The sequence below is a fragment of the Artemia sp. Qi Xiang Cuo genome, chromosome 15, assembly GCF_049724085.1.
Source record: "Artemia sp. Qi Xiang Cuo chromosome 15, ASM4972408v1, whole genome shotgun sequence".
NCBI lineage: Eukaryota > Metazoa > Arthropoda > Branchiopoda > Anostraca > Artemiidae > Artemia > Artemia sp. Qi Xiang Cuo.
In genome coordinates, this window is record NC_142808.1 from 34,218,228 (window position 1) to 34,229,752 (window position 11,525).

The 11,525-nt window shown below is 33.8% G+C and overlaps 1 protein-coding gene across 2 annotated transcripts in view; it reads right to left on the reverse strand.

The window, feature by feature from the left end:
* Window positions 1-11,525, reverse strand: part of LOC148943598 (uncharacterized) — a 79,536-nt gene that overhangs the window by 39,461 nt on the left and 28,550 nt on the right. The gene's annotated exons all lie outside the window — the stretch shown is intronic.

An 11,525-nucleotide genomic window follows, 5' to 3' on the forward strand; every position in this document is an offset into this window, starting at 1 on the left:
TCCAAACCTTTTATGGGTCACAACGCAACTAAAAACTACTTATACCTAATTTTACCAGCTCTTTGGCAACCAGAAAACTTGAGAAACAGGTATCACTGAACAGCAGATATGAGCATAACTCGGAAATGATCCAAGTTATAATATTGAAACCCTATCTCAGTATTATAAGAAATTGTTATATCATACCAGTTTAACACTAACATTTAGTTTATCATTAACAATATTATTCTAGTTTAACAAGAAAATAAGAAATTGCGATTATACATGCATAGTCCTAACCTGGACGAAAGGAAGGGGGGGGGATTTGATTTTTTTACATAAACAGCTGTATAGATTAACAATTTTTTATAGGTCCTCTCAAATATCTTACTACACTGTATATAAACTAATTTCTTGAAAATCACTGTTCTTATGGCTGAGATTCATAACATTATTTGATCAATATTCAAGTAAAGAATTAAAAAATAAAAGGTTTATACCAAGCTGAATATGTGGGTAAGGATATCCAAAGAATAAAGATGCGATTTCTTATAGTATCTTAATTGGAACGCAAAAAAAATGATAAATCGTATGACAACCCCCACTGCATTATTATCAAAGGACACTCCTTTGTATTTGTTTATTAGAAATAGCCAGTTCTTTTGGTTGATGTTGTTCAACTATTTGCTGCAATCTACCAAAACCATTAATCTTGTTTTGGAGTAGCTTGGAGCAAGCGAAATTGCAAGACAACCATTTATAGAAACAAGTAAAGGCGCGTGCACACTGAGATTTTACCGTGATTTAGACAGCGCTAAAATGAGCTAATCATATTTTTCATAGAATTTTCGGACTGCTGAAAAATTCTATGAATAGTTCTGATTGGTTCAGAATAGCACTAGTTAAATCACGGCATTGCCAATAGTAATATCTTTATTTCAATTTTGATAGGCGTTAACGTTTTCAGAGGGATTCAGAAACCCTGATATTTTTTTCTATTAAACAATTCCTCATCAAAGAATTCGCCTCATCAGTGAAAATAACAGATGAACTAATCTCATAACTTAAGCATCATGGAGGGCCATTAAGACAAATAATAAGGTTTCTTAGGCAGACCCTCAAGAAACCCATTTAATATCAAGAAAGCAAGGATTTGGAAGATACTGATTTATCTTTGATTTAAGTAATTTTATGACTGTACAGATGCAATTTGCCAAGTTCTATTCCCTTGCCACAGATACTGTAATTATCGATTTTAACAAACAAAGTTGAGAGTTTTAGTTCATGAGCAGCTTAGCGATTCGAGTTTAGCTCTCTGTTAGCTCTATTTGAATATTTTTCTTGTTTGTTTATATTTTGTTTTGAATAAAAAAATTTGAAAAGCTTTTATATGTCTTAGAAAACAGTCGCAGCATGCCGATTACTAGCTCATGAATCATTTATCTGTATTATGAGCAGGGCTGGATTTAAAGCTTTGACGCTTCTAGGCCCAAGCGTTATAGTCACTCCGTTTTTGCGAGATTTCTAGGGAGATACCCAAAAATTCAGGGATAGCATAAGCACTAAACAGAACGCAGCTGATGAGCCAAAATTAATGAGAGAAAGGTAACCCTGAACTCTCAGCTGCCATTCTCGGGAGAAGAAGAAGAAAAAGAAGAATAAGTTTATTTAACAAACAAAATACATGAATAAATGATTTTCTAAACTGGCCGACGGGGAGCAGGGGTCGATGTGTCGACCAAAAACATAAAAAAAAAAAAATTGCCTAAATAAAAAATAAAGCATATCAATAATGAAAAAAAAGACACACATGGTAGGAGATAACAGAGGAGGCCACCCCAGCGCGAGAACACCACAACAAATTTCATACTAAAATCCAAATTCACCAATCCCAACATCCAGGCAAAGAACAAATTTTGAAATATATTTTTTCAAAAAAAATCGGCTCTTGTATCTTGGGGACACATCTATTAAATTAAATTTATTTTCAATATGAGGGATCTGGTATCTGATTGAGAATCTAGCTCTTTTAGATTTAATTGGGGGAAGGCGATACTTCTTGGAGTGGACGTGGTGGGCAGGAGAAATGGGAGTCTCTATTATACCCAGATCATGGAAATAATTTGCCGAAGATTGGATGTCATAATACCATATTGCTGTATACAGGTCTTTCAGTTGTTTGAGATTAAGTATATTGAGAAAAAGATATAAAGTTTGGGTTTCTGAAAGATTTTGAAGCCTCACTGGGCGATGAACAAAAGTACCCAGGATTCTAACCGCCTTATTTTGAATTATCTGAAAAGGTTGGAGATGGACCATAAATGTGTTGAGATATATTACAGGACAATATTTAAAATATGACTCAATTAGAGGATGATATAAATTTTTAGGGTGGAAAAAGGAAATACATGTTTCATTCTATGAAGACAACGTAAGTTATGGGCAAGTTTCAATCTCAAATAATCAGAATGCTTACGGAAAGATAAAAGCTCATCAAGAATAATCCCAAGGTAACGAAATGAATTTACTCTTTTTATCCTACTTTGATTTACAATTAACTCTTCTATGGTAATTTTATCTACTACCCGCTGTGACCGCCCAAAAATCATGAATTCAGTTTTATAAAAGTTCGGAGCCAAGTAGTTACATGCAAACCATTTATTCAAAGAATTCATTGCTGTCACCATTTTCTCAGCCAACAAAGATGGGGTTTTAGCTTTTACTGTCACCGCCGTATCATCTGCAAAATTACTGCTAAACTACTATCTTAGGGTAAACACCTCGAAAGGTCATTTATATAAATCAAACATAGTAATGGCCCTAATACTGATCCCTGGGGGACTCCAACATCATCAATAACAATATGGCTTGACAGGTGCCCATACTTCTACCTGAATTTTTCGACCATGCAAGTAAGATTTTTATTAGATCTAGGCCTTTACCTCTAATACCTGCATTATTAATTTTCTCCACTAAAATTTCATGGTTTAGCGTATCAAATGACTTTTTTATATCATAGAAAAGAGTAGATACGGGATTTTCATCATTTAATGAATCATTAATCTCCAAAATTAGCGCTGCAATAGCTTGTTCAGTAGAATGACCCGCCCTAATTCCAAACTGATTTTTAGTAAATAAATTCCTTTTATCAAAGTACGAGACAATTCTTTTTTGAATAATTTTTTCAATAACCTTAGATATAGGGGAAAGAATAGCTACTCGGCGATAGTTACCTATATCTGTGTTATCACTTTTCTTATGAATTGGAATAACTCGTGCAGATTTCCATACTTCCGGAAAGATCCCTGATGACATCGATGCATTTAAAATATGAAGCAACGGGACGTGAATTACGCATGCAAGTTCTTTCAGAATATTTGTGGAGAGCCAATCTAGACCTAGAGAATTACCACTCTTTAGATTCATAATTACTTTCTGGAACTCACCGAGTGACAGGGGCCAGGAACATACTGGAATTTTCGGATGGCGGGAGATATTCTTTATATGAATGAGATGGAGATTCAGGGGATTCCAGTTCAACGGTAGAACTAATATGAGAAAAATAATGACAAAAATATTCTGCAAGAACATCCATCCCCTTCAACTCAACACCGTTTTCATTTATGATCCCTTCAGGGTGTGGATTTTTAATATTGTTTCCAATTTTTTCCTTAATTAATTTCCATGTAGTCCGAGGTGAATCAGATTTTTTAAATGCATTTTCCTAATACATTTTTTCACTTGTTCTGAGATTTTTAACTAGCAATTTTTTTTAATTTTTGAATCGCTGTACATTATGAGCTGAGGGGTATTTCATTTTTATCTTATTACAGTCTATTTTTTTCCTTGATAGATTTTAGAAGTGATGGACTTATCCAAGGTTGTTTGGGTGAGGTTCTTTTCCGGTGCGTAGTTTTAAATGGGCAATGAAGGTCCAGTTTTTCATTCAAAATTCGATAAAATATATCTAAAGATATGTTGGGGTCATTCTCATTAATAACTTCACTCCATCCTACATCGCTAAGATTAGATTTCAATTTAATCATATTTACTTGTGAAAAGTTTCTCATCTTCATATGATTTTCTTTATTGACTATCTTTTGCGCTTTGAAGTCAGACATTAAAATACAATGGTCAGATGTATCCTCCATAACCACGAATGTAGCCTCACATGGATAAGGTGAAAAAATATTATCAATCAGAGAAAAAGAAGAATTTGTTATGCGCGTCGGAATAAAACATACTGGGTTCATACCAGTAGTAAAGCATTAATAGATACAGCCAGTGATTGTGTAATATGCCTTACCACGGGCCAGTCATCTATATATTTGAACCCCACGCCTAAGGCATAGATATGTGTGTAGGTTTTCAAGTAATTGGGGTTACCAGGGTCATTTGCAAAGAGGTATCATTTCTATAGAAGCTATAGTAATTTGAAATATCATATGGAATTTGCTTGAAGGTATATAATTTGCGTGCGCCCCCGTAGCAAACAGGTTGGGTATAATCTGTTCTGGTTCCATTTTTTTCTGACATAATTAACTGAATTTCTATTTCATTATACACAAGTTTTTTTTTAGGTTAAATCCATGTCGGAAAAACCGGTGTATGGTTTTAGATGCGTATTATTTTTTGTATATATTCAAGTTTAAAATTAGAGACTTCAGCAGTTAGGACTATTTTAATGAACATAACAGAACTGATATTTTTTGTAAGTATTTAAATAGAAAATAGATAATTCAAAGCAATTTCTGGTGAGTAGAAATTTTCTCAATATTATAATAAAAAAAAGAAATTGTCTTGTCATTAAGCTAAGGAAGAAATTATTTCCTTGCACAGTAACTAAGGCTACTTGTATACTTAGAAGCATATTGTTTTAGGAGCTGAAACCAATAAATAATTCTCTTATATGCTGAAGCTTACGATGGCGGTTTTTTTAGGGGTGTTTTTTAAAATAAATACATGTCAGTCTGGAATTAAGTTGTTATTTTTTTAATTATAATTTAAACTTTTTAGGGATTTTTTTGAAAAAGTTATTAGCTATATTTAAAAAAAAATTTTTTAATCTACTTTAAATTCCTAAAATAAAATTAATTATTTTCCAAACAAACATTGCATTTTTTTCATGCTAAATTCTACCCTTTTTTTTCAAGGAAGTGTACACGTGCAATACCCCCCCTTCTGAAAAGAAGGCAAGATATAGCGAAGGTATATTAATACAAGCTGGAAGACCATAAGTTATCAAATTCGCTGCTAGAGGTACACAAGACCTGGACCAGCCAATGGCCTCGAATCTTGTAATGCCAGGGTCCTCTAACCCCAGTTTTAGCTCCATGTCAGCTGGAAGCAACTTGAAAAGGGAATGGACTGCCTCATATAATGCCTCATCTCAGCCTACTGAAGATTGTGAGATTAACCCCCTTCAAGTTTTGCCAAGGAGTTCGGATATAGAAGCCCAGTCAGAAGTTGTAAGTATATACAAAATTTTTTTTGTTTCCATCCCTATTTTGAAAAATAATGTAAATTTTCTCAGGAATAAAGCTTTTGATGATTAAAACATAAAATTTGCTTCTAAAAACTATTTCATTTTATTTCATTAACCAAATTAGCTTTTATATATAAATTAATGATTGTCATGCATTTATATAACAAAAAAAAAACAACCTTACATCTTAACTAAAAACAAATATTAACTATAATTAAATAATTTATAAATTAATTTTAGTCAAAAAACTAAAGATTTGAAAAAAAAACGAAAGAGAATCTCAAAAATACAGTTAAATTGCAAATTTAGAATGTTATCTTTTTGACAAGTAAATTTCATGTCACCTCTACTTATGTGATATCCCATTACTTTTTAATCAGCGTAGAAGTATAAGTGGGTCGCTTGCAGAGCTGGACTTTGAATAACCAGATGTCTATCTTCGATAAGCAATTTACACAGGGAAAAAGGTTTTTTGATAATTTCTAAATATGTTTTCACAGGAATGTTAAGAAACATTATTTGGGTGAACCCATTTTTGGTCATTTCATTGAAACACTTAGGTGTTTTTGAGACAGACTGAGCGACTCTTATATTTAAACTGTACTTTGAAGGCCGATACCCCCAACTTGCAAGGGTATCGCTATTAATCCAGCTACTTTCGCCCTGAGGTACCAAGAGTGTTCCCGGGAGAGGGGGAGGGGAGGGGAGGAGGGTTCTAAAAAAAGACAGTCCAACATTTTAATCGCACTTTAATTGTTGATATGGATCTTCTCTCTTACAAACATTTATATAGCCCAGGTCAACTTCAAACAAATCCGTTGGCAAAAGACACAGGAGAATACGGATTCTTGAGAAGGTATCATCATCAACCACCAATAGATTGGGCTAGTGTCCGTTAACTGGAGATGTGGGGCAAATTTTCATAGAGCAGCCAGTTTATCTAGAAAGATTGTAAAATTTAGTTTATAATTATACTGAAGAGAATAAAACCCGTGACTGTTATCAACTCTTTGAATTTTTATTTTAAAAAATTTTTGGGATAAAACCAGCAGTTTTTTTCTATCAGGATGTTGTGGTATTTGTTGTTTTTTTTTCATTGTTGACTTTATCGGGCCAGAGTTCCTAGAAAATTGAGAGAGGTCTCATTAAAATATAAATTAAAATTTCTAGTGTCCTTTTCAATTAAACTAAGGATTTGGAGGTCAACTAAGCCCCCACCTATGATCTTTTTTTCCCAAAGTCATCAGATTAAAAGTTTGAAATTGCCCTATCTATTAAAAAAAATCTAATAACTAGGTCTTTGAGGACGATCTAATCCCTCACATGCCCGGGGGGAGGACTGAGTTTTATTTGCTTGGCCCAGTTTGTGAACTTAAAAGGGTTTTTTGGTGATTAGCACGATGTGGTCAGTTTTTTTTTGTGGTCGAGGGATGTGTGGGGGGAGGGAGTTAATGGGGTTGGGAGCTCCCTTAATGAAAGATTCCTTGAGGCAGAGACATTTTCGATTTGTTTGGGAATCTTAGATTTACCAGAACTATTTTAAAATGATAAGAAGCTAGATTTTAAGATAAAATGTAAACTAGAAATTAGATTAAATAAATAAAACTTTCAGTTGAAAGTTTTTCAACTGAAAGTAAGGAGCAACTTTAAAACTTCAAAAGAGCAGAACTTATTTCGTATATGAGGGGGTTCGCCCCATTCGTCAATACCTCACTCTTTAGGCTAAAGTTTGTTTATTGCTTTCAAAAGCTATTTATTCTAATTAAGCGACCTTTTTGAGTCCGAGCCAATTTTTCCGGAATGTTAACAAAATTTGAACTTAGTGGGAAAGGTGTGGTCCTGATGAGGAGGGAACCCCCCCTCATATACATACTAATTCTGGTTAATTTTAATTGTCAGCGTTTCTTCCTACCTTAAGTTGAAAAAATTTGTTTTTTTTTATTTAATTATTAACAAGCGTTTTAACAATGGTCAAATTTCATTGAAAATTATAATGAAGAGGCTCAAACAATCGAATTGGACCCATATTTTGCATTTTTATTTAAAAAAAATAGTTTTAATAAAAAAATTAGTTTTTTTTTATCATGTTCTTGTAATACATGCACCTTATAAGAATAAGACTCAAATGTTCTTACTAAAAAAAAAAAAAAAAAAATATATATTTTTTAACATTTAAAGTATACGCACCGAAAGACATAAGGCAATGCAACTTTTTTTCTTCTTCTTTTAATTGGTCAAGTGATGAGTGATTTAGTGATGGTTGAACGGAGACCATATGACATTGGACATAGTAAATTCAATATAAAAAAATTTACATAAAAAATAAAACTTTTTTTTATACAGATTAAAAATATATAAAAACCAGCGACACCATTGAGTGATGAAGCAACTATATTTACAGGACCAATTCTGTCACCACCAGCAGAGTTCAGGGATGAAGCTACACTGGTTCTAGAGAATTTGGAGTGGGAAGGAGGCTTCCTTAACGATGTTTTTGGGGAAATGGCCAGCCTGGATGACTTAATTTGTGATATTGACATACTTGAGGATCCGGGGTGGACAGATAGTTTCATGCGTGAATATTTAGGTGATCTTACAAGTCAATCTAAACTGGATCCTCATAATGAAATTCCGTCAGTGGACAACACAGGCTGGCTCGACCAATTTTCCCCAAACACATAGGAAAATGTACTAGGGGACCTCATGCCACATCCCCCCTAAAAGATCAAACAGACCGGGAGTGGTTTTATTGAGAATTCTCTGTCACCTACCACCCTTGCACTCAATGCTAGGTATAGAAGTAGTATTACAAAAGAACCAGCCCCCCTTGGTATAGATTTTTTTCTCTCCATCTCTGCCTTGCATTACATAGTGCTGTACAGCACCTATTTCGGTGACTCTTTCAAATCTGGAGTGTTATAGGATATCATACGAGATCCTTTGATCATTACGAATTCTTAGCCGGATTATAGTCGAGTCGGTCTTGACCACACACGAGAGGGGGGGGGAGGTTGTCTCAGTTTAAAGTCATCAATAGCACTAAAAATATTTTTTTTTAATGACAGTTTTTGTGCGATGTATTCGATATACTTGCAAACAGATTTGTGGGAAATACAACCGAATTTCACGAATGCTGGGGAAGTTTTTCTAAAGAAGACCAAAAATATTCAAAGTAAGTGGTAAAATTATAACGAGGTGGGTAGTGGATCTGTGCTTTTATTTATTGAAAGTTTAAATGTTAACATTTGTAGGTTTAAAAGGATTTTATTGTAAGAGGGGGAGTGGGGAATATTGAATTAAAATATCATTCGAATTTAGAGGGATGTAGGGGGATACAACGAATCTATTTCGATACGAGGCTGCAGTGTTTCAAGTTTGAATTTTTAAATGCAGCATACAGACCTCTTAAAATAGATGCATCAAATAAAAAGTTGGACGAACTGATAGTTAATGGTAGGGTGGTTTCAAAGGTCCCTAAAGTAAATTTTATTTGTTTTAATTGTCAATATCACGGGATACTAAAAGGAATAGATATTTTTGAGTGGGCTAATACACATTTAAGGATTGGTGTCACGGTGTTATAGTATGAAACAGAATTTGAAGAGGGTCAGCGTTCCGATAAGAAGGGTGTATTATTTCCAGTGCATGCTTCTTAAAATAGAAAGGGAATCATGAAAACTAGATATTAAAGTATTGGCTTAGGACAGTGAACAATACTTGCGATGGAAATCCAATGGAAGAACTGGAAATCCAAAAAAATATGGTTGATGGTTCAAAACTAGGAATTTTTTTTGTCAGAAGAACTTCGTTTTTTAAATTTATCTTTGCCTGGTTTTAATTTAAATTTAATGTAGAAGCAACACCTCAATATTTTTTTTTGAGGGGGTGGGGGGGGCTTCACATACAGAATAATTTCTGTTTTTTAAGTTCTAATATCGCTCCTTACTTTCAGTTGAAAAAACTTATCTTTTTTATTTAATTTCTGATGGTTTTTCAAATAATGCCAAGAAAAACATGCTACACAAAATGGTGAACATGATTCTTGAAGGTGGATAGCCTTGACAGTTAGGAAAGGGTTGCTATTTTTCTAAAGGAGATTTTTAAGGTTTTCAAAACCTAAGCAATATGTTCGTATGTCTAGCTTATTTGACTAAGCATCCTCCCCCTTCTGATAAACCCCAAAAAACGTCAGATATACAGGTATGAAATAGCAACAAAAAAGAAAAGGTTGGAAAGTAGCCTGACAATCAAACAAATATCACAGAAAAAAAAATGTAAATAGGTTATAGTACAATGATTTCTCTATATACGTTACAAATAGTTTTACCTTGTCTATTAAATAGTAAAAATAAGTGAATCATGCGAATAAGTAAATATAATAATCAGTAATCCTTCTTTGAATATACAACCTCGAGTGGTTCCAGAACCATATGCCTATATTTCTCCAACTTCTAAGGGGCAAGGAGCTGGGGTATGGATTTAGTGATCTACTAGAAATTTAGTTTGCAAATAATGAAACTGGATGACCTCCATTCCCTTTTGAATGAATTAAATAAAAAAAACAAGTTTTTTTAACTGAAAGTAAGGAACGACGTTAAAACTTAAAACGAACAGAAATTATTCCGTATATGAAGGGGACTGTCCCCTCCTCATCGCCTCACTCTTTACGCTAAAGTTTTTTTATTGTTAAAAAAAATATAGTTGTTAGAAAGTCAAACTTTAGCGTAATGAGCGAGGCGTTGAGGATGGGACCGCCCCCTTCATATACGGAATAATTTCTGTTCGTTTTAAGTTTTAACGTCGTTCCTTACTTTCAGTTAAAAAACTTGTTTTTTTTATTTAATTTTTGAACGTTTTTGAATTAATGCAGGTTTTGATTTTGGCTCACCGTACATGAATAATTAAAACAAAATTTGCATATTATATTTGGTTAAATGGCTTTCTCGAAACTTGTTTAATTTTATTTACGAACGTTTTTATTAGTAATAAAAATAAGTAACTTATAATTAACTTACGTAACGAACTTCTATATTCATAAATTTTTAACATGTATATTAGGGGGTTCGCCCCCTAGTCAATACCCTGCTCTTTAAACTATAGTTCAAATTTTTTTTTCCAGTTCTTTAAAAATGACCTCTTAATCACAATCAGTTGATCAGTTGAAAAACTTGTTTTTTTTTATTTAATTCCTGATCTTTTTCTTTAATAATGCTGGGAAATCCGGCGCCCCCTTCATAGCAATGTCCCTTCCCCCATGAAAACTTCCTTCATGGTACGATCCTTCCAGATAGCCCCCGACCCGCGCCTTCCCCCCACAACCAGACAAAATCTCCGCTGAAAAAGTCTGTATACTTCCCAATAACCAATACTATATGTTAACATTGAGTAAAGTTCATAACTTTCAGCCCTCCCCCTGGGGACTTTGGGGGATCAAGTCATCCTAAAAGACATTTTTATCATATTTTCGACCATGCTGAACAAAATGGCTATCAAAAATTCTTGATCGGATGACTTTGGAAAAAATGAGCATGGGAGGGAGCCTAGTTGCCCTCCATTTTTTTGGGTCACTTAAAAAGGGCAATAGAACTTTTAATTTCCGTTCCAATGAGCCCTCCCACGATATTCTAGGACAACTGGGTCTATACGATCACCCCTGGGAAAAAAAAAAAACAAAAAACAAACAAACAAAAAAACAAATAAACACGCATCCGTGATCTTTCTTTTGGCAAAAAATGGAAAATTCCACATTTTTGTAGATAGGAGCTTGAAACCTCTACAGTAGGGTTCTCTGATTCGCTGAATATGATGGTTTGATTGTCATTAAGGTTTTATAACTTTTAGGGGGTCTTCCCCTTTTTTTCTAAAATCAGCCAAATTTTCTCAGGCGCGTAACTTTTGATGGGTATAACTAAACTTGATGAAACTTATATATTTGAAATCAGAATTAAAATTTGATTCTTTTGATGTATCTATTGGTACCAAAATCCCGTTTTCTAGAGTTTCGGTTACCATTGAGCCGGGTCGCTCCTTACTTACAGTTCGTTACCACGAACTGTTTGAA